Source organism: Peromyscus maniculatus, chromosome 1 (assembly GCF_049852395.1).
Source record: "Peromyscus maniculatus bairdii isolate BWxNUB_F1_BW_parent chromosome 1, HU_Pman_BW_mat_3.1, whole genome shotgun sequence".
In the NCBI taxonomy this organism is placed as follows: Eukaryota; Metazoa; Chordata; class Mammalia; order Rodentia; family Cricetidae; genus Peromyscus; species Peromyscus maniculatus.
The window spans coordinates 69418483-69437816 of NC_134852.1; the positions used below are offsets into that span (position 1 = coordinate 69418483).

At 49.7% G+C, this 19334-nt stretch overlaps 1 long non-coding RNA gene, 11 other non-coding genes and 1 pseudogene across 12 annotated transcripts; all 13 read right to left on the reverse strand.

Moving 5' to 3' along the window:
• Positions 1-794: 794 nt before the first annotated feature.
• Positions 795-873, reverse strand: LOC143271333 (small nucleolar RNA SNORD115). Its single transcript, XR_013048554.1, has one exon. It is a non-coding gene; the product is annotated as a small nucleolar RNA SNORD115 (small nucleolar RNA).
• Positions 874-2978: 2105 nt separating this feature from the next.
• Positions 2979-3057, reverse strand: LOC143271334 (small nucleolar RNA SNORD115). The gene has a single exon (XR_013048555.1). It is a non-coding gene; the product is annotated as a small nucleolar RNA SNORD115 (small nucleolar RNA).
• A 1758-nt stretch (positions 3058-4815) lies between these two features.
• On the reverse strand, positions 4816-4894 carry LOC143271335 (small nucleolar RNA SNORD115). Its single transcript, XR_013048556.1, has one exon. It is a non-coding gene; the product is annotated as a small nucleolar RNA SNORD115 (small nucleolar RNA).
• Positions 4895-6653: 1759 nt separating this feature from the next.
• Positions 6654-6732, reverse strand: LOC143271336 (small nucleolar RNA SNORD115). Its single transcript, XR_013048557.1, has one exon. It is a non-coding gene; the product is annotated as a small nucleolar RNA SNORD115 (small nucleolar RNA).
• Positions 6733-8488: 1756 nt separating this feature from the next.
• Positions 8489-8567, reverse strand: LOC143271337 (small nucleolar RNA SNORD115). Its single transcript, XR_013048558.1, has one exon. It is a non-coding gene; the product is annotated as a small nucleolar RNA SNORD115 (small nucleolar RNA).
• A 1756-nt stretch (positions 8568-10323) lies between these two features.
• LOC143271367 (small nucleolar RNA SNORD115) lies at positions 10324-10403 on the reverse strand. The gene has a single exon (XR_013048588.1). It is a non-coding gene; the product is annotated as a small nucleolar RNA SNORD115 (small nucleolar RNA).
• A 1756-nt stretch (positions 10404-12159) lies between these two features.
• LOC143271368 (small nucleolar RNA SNORD115) lies at positions 12160-12239 on the reverse strand. Its single transcript, XR_013048589.1, has one exon. It is a non-coding gene; the product is annotated as a small nucleolar RNA SNORD115 (small nucleolar RNA).
• Positions 12240-13994: 1755 nt separating this feature from the next.
• LOC121826170 (small nucleolar RNA SNORD115) lies at positions 13995-14062 on the reverse strand (annotated as a pseudogene).
• Positions 14063-15237: 1175 nt separating this feature from the next.
• LOC143272043 (uncharacterized) lies at positions 15238-16251 on the reverse strand. The gene is made up of 3 exons (XR_013049428.1): positions 16229-16251; positions 15665-15785; positions 15238-15285 (listed from the first exon to the last, which is right to left on the reverse strand). It is a non-coding gene; the product is annotated as an uncharacterized LOC143272043 (long non-coding RNA).
• LOC143271381 (small nucleolar RNA SNORD115) lies at positions 15531-15609 on the reverse strand. Its single transcript, XR_013048602.1, has one exon. It is a non-coding gene; the product is annotated as a small nucleolar RNA SNORD115 (small nucleolar RNA).
• On the reverse strand, positions 16095-16172 carry LOC121826169 (small nucleolar RNA SNORD115). The gene has a single exon (XR_006068481.1). It is a non-coding gene; the product is annotated as a small nucleolar RNA SNORD115 (small nucleolar RNA).
• Positions 16252-17906: 1655 nt separating the features above from the next.
• On the reverse strand, positions 17907-17985 carry LOC143271384 (small nucleolar RNA SNORD115). The gene has a single exon (XR_013048605.1). It is a non-coding gene; the product is annotated as a small nucleolar RNA SNORD115 (small nucleolar RNA).
• A 483-nt stretch (positions 17986-18468) lies between these two features.
• LOC121826165 (small nucleolar RNA SNORD115) lies at positions 18469-18546 on the reverse strand. Its single transcript, XR_006068477.1, has one exon. It is a non-coding gene; the product is annotated as a small nucleolar RNA SNORD115 (small nucleolar RNA).
• Positions 18547-19334: the final 788 nt, after the last annotated feature.

The window sequence follows — 19334 nt, forward strand, 5'->3', positions numbered from 1 at the left end:
CCCAAGATGTATTTGGGGTTCAGCGGGTGCCATAAGGTGTGCCAGATGGCCCTTCCTGAAAGCCCCTTAGTGAAGGACTTCGGTCTCATGCCTTGTGTCACAATGTGACCTTGAAGGTCTTTCCCTGCCCATCCCAAACTTTTTGGGAGGTCCAAAGAAAAAAGTAGGCTGGGTATGGGGTTCAAGTGAAGGCTAACTTGCACTATCCCCATGCCATGACCCAGAGACGCCCTGGCCATCCTGACTCCACCTATGGGTGTTGCACTGCAGTCCCTGATCAGTGACTCCTGTCCAATTCCCTTGGAATTGTCCAGGACAGTGTATACATTTGGAATTGCCATTCGGCACCCTCAGATTGGAGGCCTATAAGTTTGCCACCATCAGGCCAGAGCCTGGAGGCCTTGCTTCCAAGGTAGAAAGGTTCTTGGTGTGTCAGAGGCCTTAGGAGGCGAGGGCACACGATGTTTAGAGATCCCAGCCCTTGGTTTGATATTTCCAGTTACCTGAAATGTGCCAGGATGCTGCCGGCCCTGAAACGTCATCCCGGGTCACTGAAAGACAGCAGAAGAGACAGGGACATGAGCAGTGTGTTGGCCGCAAATGCCTTGCCCGAGGCTAGACAGTTACACGAGGTGCTTTGGAATGGAGCCCTTAGTGCTCTCCTAAGTATGTGCACCTGGATAGCTTTGATTCCCCAGGAGGGGAAACAGGGCTTCGGGAAGCAGGGCCTGCGAATTGGGCCTCAGGAAGCCACAAGGTGACCAGGCACCTGTTTCTCCCCTGCCCTGCAGCCTGGGCCTCAGCGTAATCCTATTGAGCATGATTTTTATGTCATCATCTCTCTTCGTGACATAGGTTTGTCATCATAGACCCAGGTCTCCGGAGAGCACATCTACACATGCATTTAGGACACAAACAAGATTGCTTACCAGGGCTGCCAGTGCTGATGAGGGCCTTGGCTGTGAGAAGGTTAGGCCCAAAGGTCAGCTCGGCCTGGTGAACTCTGCTTCAAGGGATGCAGCAGAATGAGTTCTCTTCTTCCTAAGGGCACCTTTTTGGGAGGAAGAAAGGGGAGGATGTCAGGGCACTCTTGGGATGGGCCACTGATGACACTGCACGGTCTGAGGGATCATGGGACCATGGTCTGAACACATGACCAGGTTTAGTAAATCTCTGGCCCTTGGAACATCAAAGAGTGACTCCTGCCACACAGGAATTGATAGGTGTTTTTCTGGCCCGCCCAAATTTTAACTTGAGTTTTTCAGTAAGGGCACCTTTCCCCTTGTGCTCTGACTTTGAGACTTAGACTGATGACAATTGTCAAGGCACTATACAGGGCTAATTAAAACTTTTTTCCTAATGATTCCTGCCTTGTCCCCACCAAGTCAGAGAACTGTCATCAGTTTTCTGTGGTAGAGTACCATATATATGTATATATAATGGCTGATACCCACAGATAAATCAATTCATATAACAATCAATTCTACCCGGGGCGTCATTTGCTGGTCTCCAGCCTGTGTCACATGCCTGGTCTACACCCCTGGGGAAAATCCACATAACAGTGCTCACAGAAGTGTGTTTTCAGAGCTTTGTGGGATATGCATGGAGCTTAAATTCGTTGGGAACGCCTACATTTGGGAGGCTTTAAAAAAATTCAGGGCTCTTGGCCTCGTGGCCAGAAAGAGATTGCATTCCCTGAAACACACTCTCGCCTTGGCAGCTGGAGACTGATGCATGGGAGGTCAATCAAGTTGCCTCTCTAAGTCACATGGGGAGGGAACGCTTTGTGGGTCCAGGCCAGCAGTAGAATGTTCCAGATATCTCTAAGTTCGATATGCCCAAGTTGTAGGCGGGTTTCAGCGGGTGCCTAGGTTGTGCCAGATGGCTCTTCCTGAAGGCCCCTTCGTGAAGGTCGTGGGTCTCATGCCTTGTGTCACAATGTGACCTTGAAGGTCTTTCTCTGCCCATCCCAAACTGTTTGGGAGGTCAAAAAAAAACTAGGCTGGGGGTGGGGTTCAAGTAAAGGTTAACTTGCATTATCCCCGGGCCTTGACCCAGAGACGCCCTGGTCCTCCTGACTCCATCTATGGGTGTTGCACTGAAGTCCCTGATCAGTGGCTCCTCTCCAATTCCCTTGGAATTGTCCAGGACAGTGTATACATTTGGAATTGCCTTTCAGCACCCACAGGTTGGAGGGCTAGAAGTTTGTGCTGTGGATATTGTTCTATATAAATAAAACACTGGTGGCCAGTGATGAGGCAGGAAGTAGGTGGGACAAGGAGAGAGGAGAATTCTGGGAAGCAGAAGGCTGAGGGGAGAGACACAGCAGCCACGGCCAGGAGAGGCAACCTGTAAAGACGCCGGTAAGCCACCAGCCACGTGGCAAGGTATAGATTTATAAAAATGGGTTAATTTAAGATAAAAAACAGTTAGCAGAAAGCCTGCCACGGCCATACAGTTTTTAAGTGATATAAGCGTCTGAGTGATTATTTTATAAGTGGATTGTGGGACTGCGGGGCTTGGGGAAGCTGGAGAGAAGCCCTCCAGCTACAAGTTTGCCGCCATCAGCCCAGAGCCTGGAGGCCTTGCTTCCAAGGTGGAAAGGTTCTTGGTGTTTCAGAGGCCTTAGAAGGCGAGGGCACACGATGTTTAGAGATCCCAGCCCTTGGTTTGATATTTCCAGTTACCTGAAATGTGCCAGGATGCTGCGGGCTCTAAAACTGCATCCCGGGTCACTGAAAGACAGCAGAAGAGACAGGGACATGAGCAGCGTCTTGGCCGCTAAAGCCTTGCCCGAGACTAGACAGTCACACCAGGTGCTTTGGAATGGAGCCTGAGGGCTCTCCTAGGTATGTGCACCTGGATAGCTTGGATTCCCCAGGAGGGGAAACAGGGCTTCGGGAAGCAGGGCCTGCGAATTGGGCCTCAAGGAAGCCACAAGGCGACCAGGCACCTGTTTCTCCCCTGCCCTGCAGCCTGGGCCTCAGCGTAATCCTATTGAGCATGATTTTTATGTCATCATCTCTCTTCGTGACATAGGTTTGTCATCATAGACCCAGGTCTCCGGAGAGCACAGGTACACATGCGTTTAGGACACAAACAAGATTGCTTACCAGGGCTGCCAGTGCTGATGAGGGCCTTGGCTGTGAGAAGGTTAGGCCCAAAGGTCACCTCGGCCTGGTGAACTCTGCTTCAAGGGATGCAGCAGAATGAGTTCTCTTCTTCCTAAGGACAACTTTTTGGGAGGAAGAAAGGGGAGGATGTCAGGGCACACTTGGGATGGGCCACTGATGACACTGCACGGTCTGAGGGATCATGGGACCATGGTCTGAACACATGACCAGGTTTAGTAAATCTCTGGCCCTTGGAATATCAAAGAGTGACTCCTGCCACACAGGAAGGGATAGGTGTCTTTCTGGCCCGCCCAAATTTTAACTTGAGTTTTTCAGTAAGGGCACCTTTCCCCTTGTGCTCTGACTTTGAGACTTAGACTGATGACAATTGTCAAGGCACTATACAGGGCTAATTAAATCTTTTTTCCTAGTGATTCCTGCCTTGTCCCCACCAAGTCAGAGAACTGTCATCAGTTTTCTGTGGTAGAGCACCATATATATGTATATATAATGGCTGATACCCACAGATAAATCAATTCATATAACAATCAATTCTACCCGGGGCGTCATTTGCTGGTCTCCAGCCTGTGTCACATGCCTGGTCTACACCCCTGGGGAAAATCCACATCACAGTGCTCACAGAAGTGTGTTTTCAGAGCTTTGTGGGATATGCATGGAGCTTAACTTCGTTGGGAACGCCTACATTTGGGAGGCTCTGAAAAAATTGAGGGCCCTTGCCTCGAGGCCAGGAAGAGATTGCCTTCCCTGAAACACACTCTCGCCTTGGCAGCTGGAGACTGATGCATGGGAGGTCAATCAAGTTGCCTCTCTAAGTCACATGGGGAGGGAACGCTTTGTGGGTCCAGTCCAGCAGTAGAATTTTCCAGATGTCCCTAAGTCTGATATGCCCAAGATGTAGGTATGGTTCAGCGGGTGCCCTAGGGTGTGCCAGATGGCCCTTCCTGAAAGCCCCTTCGTGAAGTACGTGGGTCTCATTCCTTGTGTCACAATGTGACCTTGAAGGTCTTTCTCTGCCCATCCCTAACTGTTTGGGAGGTCCAAAGAAAAAACAAGGCTGGGGGTGGGGTTCAAGTGCAGGTTAACGTGCACTATCCCCGTGCTTTGACCCAGAGACGCCCTGGCCATCCTGACTCCACCTATGGGTGTTGCACTGCAGTCCCTGATCAGTGACTCCTGTCCAATTCCCTTGGAATTGTCCAGGACAGTGTATACATTTGGAATTGCCATTCGGCACCCTCAGATTGGAGGCCTATAAGTTTGCCACCATCAGGCCAGAGCCTGGAGGCCTTGCTTCCAAGGTAGAAAGGTTCTTGGTGTGTCAGAGGCCTTAGGAGGCGAGGGCACACGATGTTTAGAGATCCCAGCCCTTGGTTTGATATTTCCAGTTACCTGAAATGTGCCAGGATGCTGCCGGCCCTGAAACGTCATCCCGGGTCACTGAAAGACAGCAGAAGAGACAGGGACATGAGCAGTGTGTTGGCCGCAAAAGCCTTGCCTGAGGCTAGACAGTTACACGAGGTGCTTTGGAATGGAGCCCTTAGTGCTCTCCGAAGTATGTGCACCTGGATAGCTTTGATTCCCCAGGAGGGGAAACAGGGCTTCGGGAAGCAGGGCCTGCGAATTGGGCCTCAAGGAAGCCACAAGGCGACCAGGCACCTGTTTCTCCCCTGCCCTGCAGCCTGGGCCTCAGCGTAATCCTATTGAGCATGATTTTTATGTCATCATCTCTCTTCGTGACATAGGTTTGTCATCATAGACCCAGGTCTCCGGAGAGCACAGGTACACATGCGTTTAGGACACAAACAAGATTGCTTACCAGGGCTGCCAGTGCTGATGAGGGCCTTGGCTGTGAGAAGGTTAGGCCCAAAGGTCAGCTCGGCCTGGTGAACTCTGCTTCAAGGGATGCAGCAGAATGAGTTCTCTTCTTCCTAAGGGCACCTTTTTGGGAGGAAGAAAGGGGAGGATGTCAGGGCACTCTTGGGATGGGCCACTGATGACACTGCACGGTCTGAGGGATCATGGGACCATGGTCTGAACGCATGACAAGGTTTAGTAAATCTCTGGCCCTTGGAACATCAAAGAGTGACTCCTGCCACACAGGAAGGGATAGGTGTCTTTCTGGCCCGCCCAAATTTTAACTTGAGTTTTTCAGTAAGGGCACCTTTCCCCTTGTGCTCTGACTTTGAGACTTAGACTGATGACAATTGTCAAGGCACTATACAGGGCTAATTAAACCTTTTTTCCTAGTGATTCCTGCCTTGTCCCCACCAAGTCAGAGAACTGTCATCAGTTTTCTGTGGTAGAGCACCATATATATGTATATATAATGGCTGATACCCACAGATAAATCAATTCATATAACAATCAATTCTACCCGGGGCGTCATTTGCTGGTCTCCAGCCTGTGTCACATGCCTGGTCTACACCCCTGCGGAAAATCCACATCACAGTGCTCACAGAAGTCTGTTTTCAGAGCTTTGTGGGATATGCATGGAGCTTAAATTCGTTGGGAACACCTACATTTGGGAGGCTCTGAAAAAATTCAGGGCTCTTGGCCTCGTGGCCAGGAAGAGATTGCCTTCCCTGAAACACACTCTCGCCTTGGCAGTTGGAGACTGATGCATGGGAGGTCAATCAAGTTGCCTCTCTAAGTCACATGGGGAGGGAACGCTTTGTGGGTCCAGTCCAGCAGTAGAATGTTCCAGATGTCCCTAAGTCTGATATGCCCAAGATGTAGGTATGGTTCAGCGGGTGCCCTAGGGTGTGCCAGATGGCCCTTCCTGAAAGCCCCTTCGTGAAGTACGTGGGTCTCATTCCTTGTGTCACAATGTGACCTTGAAGGTCTTTCTCTGCCCATCCCTAACTGTTTGGGAGGTCCAAAGAAAAAACAAGGATGGGGGTGGGGTTCAAGTGCAGGTTAACGTGCACTATCCCCGTGCTTTGACCCAGAGACGCTCTGGCCATCCTGACTCCACCTATGGGTGTTGCACTGCAGTCCCTGATCAGTGACTCCTGTCCAATTCCCTTGCAATTGTCCTGGACAGTGTATACATTTGGAATTGCCATTCGGCACCCTCAGATTGGAGGCCTATAAGTTTGCCACCATCAGGCCAGAGCCTGGAGGCCTTGCTTCCAAGGTAGAAAGGTTCTTGGTGTGTCAGAGGCCTTAGGAGGCGAGGGCACACGATGTTTAGAGATCCCAGCCCTTGGTTTGATATTTCCAGTTACCTGAAATGTGCCAGGATGCTGCCGGCCCTGAAACGTCATCCCGGGTCACTGAAAGACAGCAGAAGAGACAGGGACATGAGCAGTGTGTTGGCCGCAAAAGCCTTGCCTGAGGCTAGACAGTTACACGAGGTGCTTTGGAATGGAGCCCTTAGTGCTCTCCGAAGTATGTGCACCTGGATAGCTTTGATTCCCCAGGAGGGGAAACAGGGCTTCGGGAAGCAGGGCCTGCGAATTGGGCCTCAAGGAAGCCACAAGGCGACCAGGCACCTGTTTCTCCCCTGCCCTGCAGCCTGGGCCTCAGCGTAATCCTATTGAGCATGATTTTTATGTCATCATCTCTCTTCGTGACATAGGTTTGTCATCATAGACCCAGGTCTCCGGAGAGCACAGCTACACATGCGTTTAGGACACAAACAAGATTGCTTACCAGGGCTGCCAGTGCTGATGAGGGCCTTGGCTGTGAGAAGGTTAGGCCCAAAGGTCAGCTCGGCCTGGTGAACTCTGCTTCAAGGGATGCAGCAGAATGAGTTCTCTTCTTCCTAAGGGCACCTTTTTGGGAGGAAGAAAGGGGAGGATGTCAGGGCACTCTTGGGATGGGCCACTGATGACACTGCACGGTCTGAGGGATCATGGGACCATGGTCTGAACACATGACCAGGTTTAGTAAATCTCTGGCCCTTGGAACATCAAAGAGTGACTCCTGCCACACAGGAAGGGATAGGTGTCTTTCTGGACTGCCCAAATTTTAACTTGAGTTTTTCAGTAAGGCACCTTTCCCCTCGTGCTGTGACTTAGAGACTCAGACTGATGACAATTGTCCAGGCACTATACAGGGCTAATGAAATCTTTTTTCCTAGTGATTCCTGCCTTGGCCCCACCAAGTCAGAGACCTGTCATCAGTTCTCTGTGGTAGAGCACCATATATATGTATATATAATGGCTGATACCCAGAGACAAATCAATTCATGAAACAATCAATTCTACCCGGGGCGTTATTTGCTGGTCTCCAGCCTGTGTCACATGCCTGGTCTAAACCCCTGGGGAAAATCCACATCACAGTGCTCACAGAAGTATGTTTCCAGAGCTTTGTGGGATATGCAAGGACCTGAAATTTGTTGGGAACGCCTACGGTTGGGAGGCTCTGAAAACAATCAGGGCTCTTGGCCTCCCGACACGGAAGAGATTGCTGTCCCTGAAACACACACTCGCCTTGGCAGCTGGGGAGTGATGCATGGGGGGTCAATCTAGTTTCCTCTCTAAGTCACATGGGAGGGAACGCTTTGTGGGTCCAGTCCAGCAGTACAATGTTCCAGATGTCCCTAAGTCAGATATGCCCAAGATGTAGGTCGGGTTCAGCTGGTGCCCTAGGGTGTGCCAGATGACCCTTCCTGAAAGCCTCTTCATGAAGGACGTGGGTCTCATGCCTTGTGTCACAATGAGACCTTGAAGGTCTTTCTCTGCCCATCTCAAACTGTTTGGGAGGTCCAAAGAAAAAACTAGGCCAGGGCTGCGGTTCAAGTGAAGGTTAACTTGCACTTTTCCCGTACCTTGACCCAGAGACGCCCTGGTCCTCCTGGCTCCACCTATGGGTGTTGCACTGAAGTCCCTGATCAGTGACTCCTGTCCAATTCCCTTGGAATTGTCCAGGACAGTGTATACATTTGGAATTGCCATTCGGCACCCACAGGTTGGAGGGCTAGAAGTTTGCCGCCATCAGGCCAGAGCCTGGAGGCCTTGCTTCCAAGGTGGAAAGGTTCTTGGTGTTTCAGAGGCCTCTGAAGGCGAGGGCACACGATGTTTAGAGATCCCAGCCCTTGGTTTGATATTTCCAGTTACCTGTAATGTGCCAGGATGCTGCGGGCTCTGAAACGGCAACCGTGTCACTGAAAGACAGCAGAAGAGACAGGGACATGAGCAGCGTCGTGGCCGCTAAAGCCTTGCCCGAGGCTATACAGTCACACCAGGTGCTTTGGAATGGAGCCCTGAGGGCTCTCCTAGGTATGTGCACCTGGATAGCTTGGATTCCCCAGGAGGGGAAACAGTGCTTCTGGAAGCAGGGCCTGCGAATTGGGCCTCAAGGAAGCCACAAGGCGACCAGGCACCTGTTTCTCCCCTGCCCTGCAGCCTGGGCCTCAGCGTAATCCTATTGAGCATGATTTTTATGTCATCATCTCTCTTCGTGACATAGGTTTGTCATCATAGACCCAGGTCTCCGGAGAGCACAGGTACACATGCATTTAGGACACAAACAAGATTGCTTACCAGGGCTGCCAGTGCTGATGAGGGCCTTGGCTGTGAGAAGGTTAGGCCCAAAGGTCAGCTTGGCCTGGTGAACTCTGCTTCAAGGGATGCAGCAGAATGAGTTCTCTTCTTCCTAAGGGCACCTTTTTGGGAGGAAGAAAGGGGAGGATGTCAGGGCACTCTTGAGATGGGCCACTGATGACACTGCACGGTCTGAGGGATTATGGGACCATGGTTTGAACGCATGACAAGTTGTAGTAAATCTCTGGCAATTGGAATATCAAAGAGTGACTCCTGCCACACAGGAGGGATAGGTGTCTTTCTGGCCTGCCCAAATTTTAACTTGAGTTTTTCAGTAAAGTCACCTTTCCCCTCGAGCTCTGACTTTGAGACTTAGACTGATTACAATTGTCCAGGCATTATACAGGGTTAATTAAATCTTTATTCCTTGTGATTTTGCCTTGGCCCCACCAAGTCAGAGACCTGTCATCAGTTCTCTGTGATAGAGCACTCTATATGTGTATAAATAATGGCTGATACCAACTGACAAATTAATCCATAAAAAAATCCATTCTACACGGGGCGTCATTTTCTGGGCCCTAGCCTGTGTCACATGCCTGGTCTACACCCCTGGGGAAAATCCACATCAAAGTCCTCACAGAAGTGTGTTTTCAGAGCCTTGTTCGATATGCATGGAGCTGAAATTCTTTGGGAACACCTACGGTTGGGAGGCTCTGAAAACAATCAGGGCCCTTGCCTCGAGGCCAGGAAGAGATTGCCTTCCCTGAAACACACTCTCACCTTGGCAGCTGGGGACTGATGCATGGGAGGTCAATCAAGTTGCCTCTCTAAGTCACATGGGGAGGGAGCGCTTTGTGGGTCCAGTCCAGCAGTAGAATGTTCCAGATGTCCCTAAGTCCGATATGCCCAAGATGTTTTTGGGGTTCAGCGGGTGCCATAAGGTGTGCCAGATGGCCCTTCCTGAAAGCCCCTTAGTGAAGGACTTCGGTCTCATGCCTTGTGTCACAATGTGACCTTGAAGGTCTTTCCCTGCCCATCCCAAACTTTTTGGGAGGTCCAAAGAAAAAAGTAGGCTGGGTATGGGGTTCAAGTGAAGGCTAACTTGCACTATCCCCATGCCATGACCCAGAGACGCCCTGGCCATCCTGACTCCACCTATGGGTGTTGCACTGCAGTCCCTGATCAGTGACTCCTGTCCAATTCCCTTGGAATTGTCCAGGACAGTGTATACATTTGGAATTGCCATTCGGCACCCACAGATTGGAGGCCTATAAGTTTGCCACCATCAGGCCAGAGCCTGGAGGCCTTGCTTCCAAGGTAGAAAGGTTCTTGGTGTGTCAGAGGCCTTAGGAGGCGAGGGCACACGATGTTTAGAGATCCCAGCCCTTGGTTTGATATTTCCAGTTACCTGAAATGTGCCAGGATGCTGCCGGCCCTGAAACGTCATCCCGGGTCACTGAAAGACAGCAGAAGAGACAGGGACATGAGCAGTGTGTTGGCCGCAAATGCCTTGCCCTAGGCTAGACAGTTACACGAGGTGCTTTGGAATGGAGCCCTTAGTGCTCTCCTAAGTATGTTCACCTGGATAGCTTTGATTCCCCAGGAGGGGAAACAGGGCTTCGGGAAGCAGGGCCTGCGAATTGGGCCTCAAGGAAGCCACAAGGCGACCAGGCACCTGTTTCTCCCCTGCCCTGCAGCCTGGGCCTCAGCGTAATCCTATTGAGCATGATTTTTTATGTCATCATCTCTCTTCGTGACATAGGTTTGTCATCATAGACCCAGGTCTCCGGAGAGCACAGCTACACATGCATTTAGGACACAAAAAAGATTGCTTACCAGGGCTGCCAGTGCTGATGAGGGCCTTGGCTGTGAGAAGGTTAGGCCCAAAGGTCAGCTCGGCCTGGTGAACTCTGCTTCAAGGGATGCAGCAGAATGAGTTCTCTTCTTCCTAAGGGCACCTTTTTGGGAGGAAGAAAGGGGAGGATGTCAGGGCACTCTTGAGATGGGCCACTGATGACACTGCACGATCTGAGGGATTATGGGACCATGGTTTGAACGCATGACAAGTTGTAGTAAATCTCTGGCAATTGGAATATCAAAGAGTGACTCCTGCCACACAGGAGGGATAGGTGTCTTTCTGGCCTGCCCAAATTTTAACTTGAGTTTTTCAGTAAAGTCACCTTTCCCCTCGAGCTCTGACTTTGAGACTTAGACTGATTACAATTGTCCAGGCATTATACAGGGTTAATTAAATCTTTATTCCTTGTGATTTTGCCTTGGCCCCACCAAGTCAGAGACCTGTCATCAGTTCTCTGTGATAGAGCACTCTATATGTGTATAAATAATGGCTGATACCAACTGACAAATTAATCCATAAAAAAATCCATTCTACACGGGGCGTCATTTTCTGGGCCCTAGCCTGTGTCACATGCCTGGTCTACACCCCTGGGGAAAATCCACATCAAAGTCCTCACAGAAGTGTGTTTTCAGAGCCTTGTTCGATATGCATGGAGCTGAAATTCTTTGGGAACACCTACGGTTGGGAGGCTCTGAAAACAATCAGGGCCCTTGCCTCGAGGCCAGGAAGAGATTGCCTTCCCTGAAACACACTCTCACCTTGGCAGCTGGGGACTGATGCATGGGAGGTCAATCAAGTTGCCTCTCTAAGTCACATGGGGAGGGAGCGCTTTGTGGGTCCAGTCCAGCAGTAGAATGTTCCAGATGTCCCTAAGTCCGATATGCCCAAGATGTTTTTGGGGTTCAGCGGGTGCCATAAGGTGTGCCAGATGGCCCTTCCTGAAAGCCCCTTAGTGAAGGACTTCGGTCTCATGCCTTGTGTCACAATGTGACCTTGAAGGTCTTTCCCTGCCCATCCCAAACTTTTTGGGAGGTCCAAAGAAAAAAGTAGGCTGGGTATGGGGTTCAAGTGAAGGCTAACTTGCACTATCCCCATGCCATGACCCAGAGACGCCCTGGCCATCCTGACTCCACCTATGGGTGTTGCACTGCAGTCCCTGATCAGTGACTCCTGTCCAATTCCCTTGGAATTGTCCAGGACAGTGTATACATTTGGAATTGCCATTCGGCACCCACAGATTGGAGGCCTATAAGTTTGCCACCATCAGGCCAGAGCCTGGAGGCCTTGCTTCCAAGGTAGAAAGGTTCTTGGTGTGTCAGAGGCCTTAGGAGGCGAGGGCACACGATGTTTAGAGATCCCAGCCCTTGGTTTGATATTTCCAGTTACCTGAAATGTGCCAGGATGCTGCCGGCCCTGAAACGTCATCCCGGGTCACTGAAAGACAGCAGAAGAGACAGGGACATGAGCAGTGTGTTGGCCGCAAATGCCTTGCCCTAGGCTAGACAGTTACACGAGGTGCTTTGGAATGGAGCCCTTAGTGCTCTCCTAAGTATGTTCACCTGGATAGCTTTGATTCCCCAGGAGGGGAAACAGGGCTTCGGGAAGCAGGGCCTGCGAATTGGGCCTCAAGGAAGCCACAAGGCGACCAGGCACCTGTTTCTCCCCTGCCCTGCAGCCTGGGCCTCAGCGTAATCCTATTGAGCATGATTTTTTATGTCATCATCTCTCTTCGTGACATAGGTTTGTCATCATAGACCCAGGTCTCCAGAGAGCACAGCTACACATGCATTTAGGACACAAAAAAGATTGCTTACCAGGGCTGCCAGTGCTGATGAGGGCCTTGGCTGTGAGAAGGTTAGGCCCAAAGGACAGCTCGGCCTGGTCAACTCTGCTTCAAGGGATGCAGCAGAATGAGTTCTCTTCTTCCTAAGGGCACCTTTTTGGGAGGAAGAAAGGGGAGGATGTCAGGGCAATCTTGAGATGGGCCACTGATGACCCTGCATGGTCTGAGGGATCATGGGACCATGGTCTGAACACATGACAAGGTTTAGTAAATCTTTGGCCCTTGGAAAATCAAAGAGTGACTCCTGCCACACAGGAGGGATAGGTGTCTTTCTGGCCTGCCCTAATTTTAACTTGAATTTTTCAGTAATTGCACCTTTCCCCTCGAGCTCTGACTTTGAGACTTAGACTGATGACAATTGTCCATGCAATATATATGGCTAATTAAATCTTTTTTCCTTGTGATTCCTGCCTTGGCCCCACCAAGTCAGAGACCTGTCATCAGTTCTCTGTGGTAGAGCACCATATATATGTATATATAATGGCTGATACCCACACACAAATCAATCCATAAAAAAATCCATTATGCACAGGGCGTCATTTGCTGAGCCCCACCCTGTGTCACATGCCTCGTCTACACCCCTGTGAAAATCCACATCACCATGCCAGCAGAAGTTTGTTTTCAGAGCATAGTGGGATATGCATGGAGCTGAAATCCGTTGGGAACGCCTATGGTTGGGAGGCTCTGAAAACAATCAGGCCTTTGGCCCCGTGGCCAGGAATAGATTGTCTTCCCTGACACACTGTGTCCTTGGCAGCTGGGGACTGATGCTTGGGAGGTTAATCAAGTTGCCTCTCTAAGTCACATGGGATGTGAACCCTTTGTGGGTCCAGTCCAGCAGTAGAATGTTCCAGATGTCGCTAAGTCTGATATGCCCAATATGTAGGCGAGGTTCGGTGGGTGCCCTATAGTGCGCCAGATGACCCTTAGTGAAAGCTTCTTCGTGAAGGACGTGGGTCTCATGCCTTGTGTCACAATGTGACCTTGTAGGTGTTTCCCTACCCTTCCAAAACTGTTTTGAGGTCCAAAGAATAAACTAGGCCGGGGGTGGGGTTCAAGTGAAGGCTAACTTGGACTGTCCCCATGCCATGATGCAGAGACCTCCTGGGCCTCCTGACTATACCTGTGGGTGTTGCACTGAAGTCCCTGATCAGTGGCTCCTGTCCACTTCCCTTAGAATTGTCCAGGACAGTGTATACATTTGGAATTGCCATTCGGCACGCACAGGTTGGAGGCTTGAAGTTTGCTGCCATCAGGCCAGAGCCTAGAGGCCTTGCTTCCCAGGTGGAAAGTTTCTTGGTGTGTCAGAGGCCTTAGAAGGCGAGGGCACAAAATGTTTAGAGATCCCAGCCCTTGGTTTGATATTTCCAAATACCTGAAATGTGCCAGGATGCTGTGGGCTCTGAAACGGCATCCCGGGTCACTGAAAGACAGCAGAAGAGACAGGGACATGAGCAGCGTGTTGGCCGCTAAAGCCTTGCCCGAGGCTAGACAGTCACACCAGGTGCTTTGGAATGGAGCCCTGAGGGCTCTCCTAGGTATGTGCACCTGGATAGCTTGGATTCCCCAGGAGGGGAAACAGGGCTTCGGGAAGCAGGGCCTGCGAATTGTGCCTCAAGGAAGCCACAAGGCTACCAGGCATCTTTTTCTCCCCTCCCTGCAGCCTGGGCCTCGGCGTAATCCTATTGAGCATGATTTTTATGTCATCATCTCACAGAAGTGTGTTTTCAGAACATTGTGGGATATGCATGGAGCTGAAATTCTTTGGGAATGCCTACATTTGAGGGGCTCTGAAAACTATCAGGGCTCTTGGCCTTGTTTCCACGAAGAGATTGCCTTCCATGAAACACTTTCCCCTATTCTCTGACTTTAAGACTAAGACTGATTGATGACAATTGTCAAGGCACTATAAAGGGCTAATTAAATGTTTGGTTTTTTTTTTTTGTGATTTCTGCCTTGGCCCCACCAAGTCAGAGACCTGTCATCAGTTTTCCATGGTAGAGCACTATATATGTATATAATGACTGATACCCACAGACAAATCACTCCACAAAAACAAAAACAGTCTACAGGGATGTCATTTGCTTGTCCCCAGCCTGTGTCACTTGCCTGGTCTATACCTCTGGGGAATATGTACATCACAGTTGTCACAGAAGTGGGTTTTCAGAGCTTTGTAACACATGCTTGGAGCTGAAATATGTTGGGAACTCCTAAGGTTGAGAGGCTATTAAAACAATCATGCCTCATGGCCTTGAGCCCAGGAAGAGAACGCCTGCCCTGATACACAATCCCATATTGGCTCCTATGTCCTTTCACCTGGGAGGTCAATCAGTGCATTTACAAGTCACATGTGTAGGGATTGTCTTGGTGGCACTGAGGAGCGATGGATTGTTCAAAATATCATTCTGCCCAATGTTCCCAAGAAGTAGCCAGGGAGTTGCATTATATGAAGTTTATGCCAGATGGCTCCTCATGAAACCCCTTGCAGTAAGGGTGTGGCTCTCAAGCCTTCTGTGACAATTGGACCTTGAAGGTCTTCCCCTGCTCATTCTATTGAGGATGGGAGGTGCTAGGATAAATCTTTACCGGGAGGAAAAGTGAAGTGCAAGTTTTGCTATATGTGTGGCATGAAACAGAGAAACTCTGAGCCTCCTGACTCCACCTATGGGATTTCCCTCCATTTCACCCCAATCAGTGGCTCCCGTCCAATTCCCTTCGAATTGACCAGGACAGGGTGTGCATGGAATTGCCATTCTGAACACAAAGGCCTGAGGTTTAGAATATTGCTACAATAGGGCAGAGCCTGGAGGCTGTGCTTCTAATGTGGAAATTTTCTTGGGGTGTCAGAGGATTAAGAAGCAGAATGCACAGGACCATACAGATCCCAGCCCTTGGGCTTATTCTTCCACTTACCTGACACGCACCAGGATGCTTCACGCTCTGACACAAAATCACAGGTCACTGAAAGACATGAGAGGAAACAGGCACCTGAGCAGTGTGTTGGCCACTAAAAGCTTGTACAAGAGTAGAGAATCACAAGATGTGCTTTGAAGGGAGGCCTCAGGGCTCTCCTAGGTATGTGCCACTGGACAGCATAGGATTCCCCAGGTGGGGATTATGGGCTTAGGGAGAGCTGGACCTCTGAATTGGGCCTCACAGAAGCCACAAGCAGATGAGGCACCTCTTTCATCCCTGCCCTGCAGCCTGGGCCTCAGCGTCATTCTATTGAGCATGATTTTTATGTCACCATCTCTCTTCATGACATACGTTTGTCATCATAGACCCAGATCTCCAGAGAGCACAGCTACACATGCACTTGTCACAAACCAACATTGCTTACCAGGCTTGTCTGCGCTGATGTGGGCTTTGGCCATGAGAATTTAAGACCAAAAGTACAGCCCATTCTGGACAAATCTGCTTCAAAGATCCCTCAGAATAGAGTCTCCCCTTCAGAAGAGCACCTGGTGTGGAGGACGAAAGGGGAGTGTGTCAGGGAACTCTTGAGATTGGCCTTTGGTGACACAGCATGGTTTCTGGGATGTGACCCCAGTGTGAAGACAGTGTTTTGGCAACTAAAGCCTTGTCTAAGAGTAGAGAGTCACTAAACGTGCTATGAAGGGGGGCCTCAGGTCTCTCCTAGGTATGTGCCACTGGACATCATTGTATTCCCCAGGTGGGGAATCAGGGCTGAGGGAGAGCTGGACCTCTGTACTGGGCCTCACGGAAGCACAAGCAGATAAGGTGCCTCTTTCTCCCCTGCCCTGCAGTCTGGGCCTCAGCACATTCTATTGAGGATGGTTTGTATGTCACCATCTCTCTTCATGACATAGGTTTGTCATCATAGACCCAGGTCTCCAGGGAGCACAGCTACATATGCGTTTGGGACACAAGCAACATTGCCTACCAGGGCAGACTGCACTGATGAGGGCCTTGTCCATGAGCAGTTGAAACTGAAGGCACAGCCCTTTCTGGTCAAATCTGCTTCAAGGGATTCAGCAGAATGAAATCTCCTCCTAAACGGTACATTCTGTGGAGAAAGAGAGGGAGGATGTCAGGTCACTCTTGAGATGAGTCCTTGATGACACTGTGGAAAATGACCATGGTCTGAAGGCATGCCAAGTATCAGTAAATCTCTGTCCCTTGCAAAGTCAAGTACATGAAGAGCCCTGCCAAAGAGTAAGAGATCGATTCCTTTCGTTCCTGCCCATGAATTTCAGTGTTTCAGTAAAGGCACCTTTCTCCTCATGTGCTGACTGTTACCATGAACCTCTTGACAATTGTCAAGACACTGTGCAGGGATTGTTCAACCTTTGTTTCTTGTGATTCCTGCATTGGCCCCATCTAGGCAGAGACCTGTCCTCAATTCTCCATGGTAGAGCCCTATCTTTATAATACCTAGACTCACAGACAATTCGCTACATAAAAGTCCATTCTCCCAAGGGTGTCATTTGCTGCTTTCCCAGCCCGTATCACTTGCCTGCTCTACAACCTGGGTGGGGCGCCACATCACAGTGGTCAGCAAAATGTGTTCTTACAACTTTATAGATTATCCATGAAGCAGAAATTCATTACAAAAATATACTGTTGAGAGAGTCTGAAAACAATCAAGCCTCATGGCCATGAGCCCAGGAAGAGAACGCCTGCCCTGATACACAATCCCATTTTGGCTCCTGTGGCCTTTCACCTGGGAGGTTAATCCATGGATTCACAAGTCACATGGGTAGGGAATGTCTTGGTGGCACTGAGGAGCGATGGAATGTTCAAAATGTCCTTCTGCCCAATGTGCCCAAGAAGTAGCCAGGGTGTAGCATTATGTGAAGGTTATGCCAGCTGGCTCCTCATGAAAGCCCTTGCAGCAAGGGTGTGGCTCTCAAGCCTTCTGTGACAATGGGACCTTGAAGGTCTTCCCCTGCTCATTCTATTGAGGATGGGAGGTGCTAGGATAAAACTAGGCCAGAAGGAAAAGTGAAGTGTAAGTTCTTCTATAGCTGTGGCATGAAACAGAGAAACTCTGAGCCTCCTGACTCCACCTATGGGCATTTCCCTGCATCCCCCCCCATCCCTGATCAGTGGCTCCCGTCCAATTCCCGTGGAATTGTCCAGGACAGGGTGTTCATGGAATTGCCATTCTGAACCCAAAGGCCTGAGGGGTAGAATATTGCCACAATTAGGCCAGAGCCTGGAGGCTGTGCTTCTAATGTGGAAATTTTCTCGGGGTATCAGAGGATTAAGAAGCAGAATGCACAGGACCATACAGATCCCAGCCCTTGGGCTTATTCTTCCACTTACCTGACATGTACCAGGATGCTTCAAGCTCTGACACAAAATCACAGGTCACTGAAAGACATGAGAGGAAACAGGCACCTGAGCAGTGTGTTGGCCACTAAAAGCTTGTACAAGAGTAGAGAGTCACAAGATGTGCTTTGAAGGGAGGCCTCAGGGCTCTCCTAGGTATGTGCCACTGGACAGCATAGGATTCCCCAGGTGGGGATTATGGGCTTAGGGAGAGCTGGACCTCTGAATTGGGCCTCACAGAAGCCACAAGCAGATGAGGCACCTCTTTCACCCCTTCCCTGCAGCCTGGGCCTCAGCGTCATTCTATTGAGCATGATTTTTATGTCACCATCTCTCTTCATGACATACTTTTGTCATCATAGACCCAGATCTCCAGAGAGCACAGCTACACATGCACTTGTCACAAACCAACATTGCTTACCAGGCTTGTCTGCGCTGATGTGGGCTTTGGCCATGAGAATTTAAGACCAAAAGTACAGCCCATTCTGGACAAATCTGCTTCAAAGATCCCTCAGAATAGAGTCTCCCCTTCAGAAGAGCACCTGGTGTGGAGGACGAAAGGGGAGTGTGTCAGGGAACTCTTGAGATTGGCCTTTGGTGACACAGCATGTTTTCTGGGATGTGACCCCAGTGTGAAGACAGTGTTTTGGCAACTAAAGCCTTGTCCAAGAGTAGAGAGTCACTAAACGTGCTATGAAGGGAAGCCTCAGGTCTCTCCTAGGTATGTGCCACTGAACATCATTGTATTCCCCAGGTGGGGAATCAGGGCTGAGGGACAGCCAGACTTCTACTGGGCCTCAAGGAAGCACAAACAGATGAGGCACCTCTTTCTCCTTTGCCCTGCAGTCTGGGCCTCAGCGCATTCTATTGAGCATGGTTTGTATGTCACCATCTCTCTTCATGATATAGGTTTGCCATCATAGACCCAGGTCTCCAGGGAGCACAGCTACATATGCGTTTGGGACACAAGCAACATTGCCTACCAGGGCAGTCTGCACTGATGAGGGCCTTTGCCATGAGCAGGTGAGACTGAAGGTACAGCCCTTTCTTGTCAAATCTGCTTCAAGGGATTCAACAGAATAAAATCTTCTCTAAAATGGTTCATTCTGTGGACAGTTATGTTAGGGCTCTCTTGAGATGGACCTTTGATCACAAAGCATGGTCTTTTCTGTAAATTCTTGCCAAGGAACAGTAAATCTTTGACCCTTTGAAAATCAAATACACAGTGTTTCCTGCCACACAGTAATTGGTAAGTAAATTCATGCTTTCCCACATTTTACCCTCTGATTTTCAATAAAGTCACCTTTACCCTCATGTTCTGATCTTTAGACTGAATATGATTTTCCTGACACTATGCAGAACCAATTTAATATATTTTCTTTTTATTCCTCCATTGGCCCCACCAAGTCAGAGACTTATCAATTCTCATGTTAGAGCACTATCAATGTAATAGCCTAGACCCACAGTCAAATTCCTACATCAAAATCCATTCTCCCAAGAGTGTCATTTGCTGCTTGCCAGCCTGTATTACTTGCTTGCTCTATACTCTGGATGAAATATCACATCACAGTGGTCTTCAAAGTTGCTGCAGGCCACAAGAATATATCCTAAGAACTCAGGTAGTTATGGCAAAGTTACTACTGGAGGTATCAGGTAATTCCTACAGAGGAAGCCAAATTCCAAGGAGTTTTTGGTGTTATTTGGCTTCTTATATA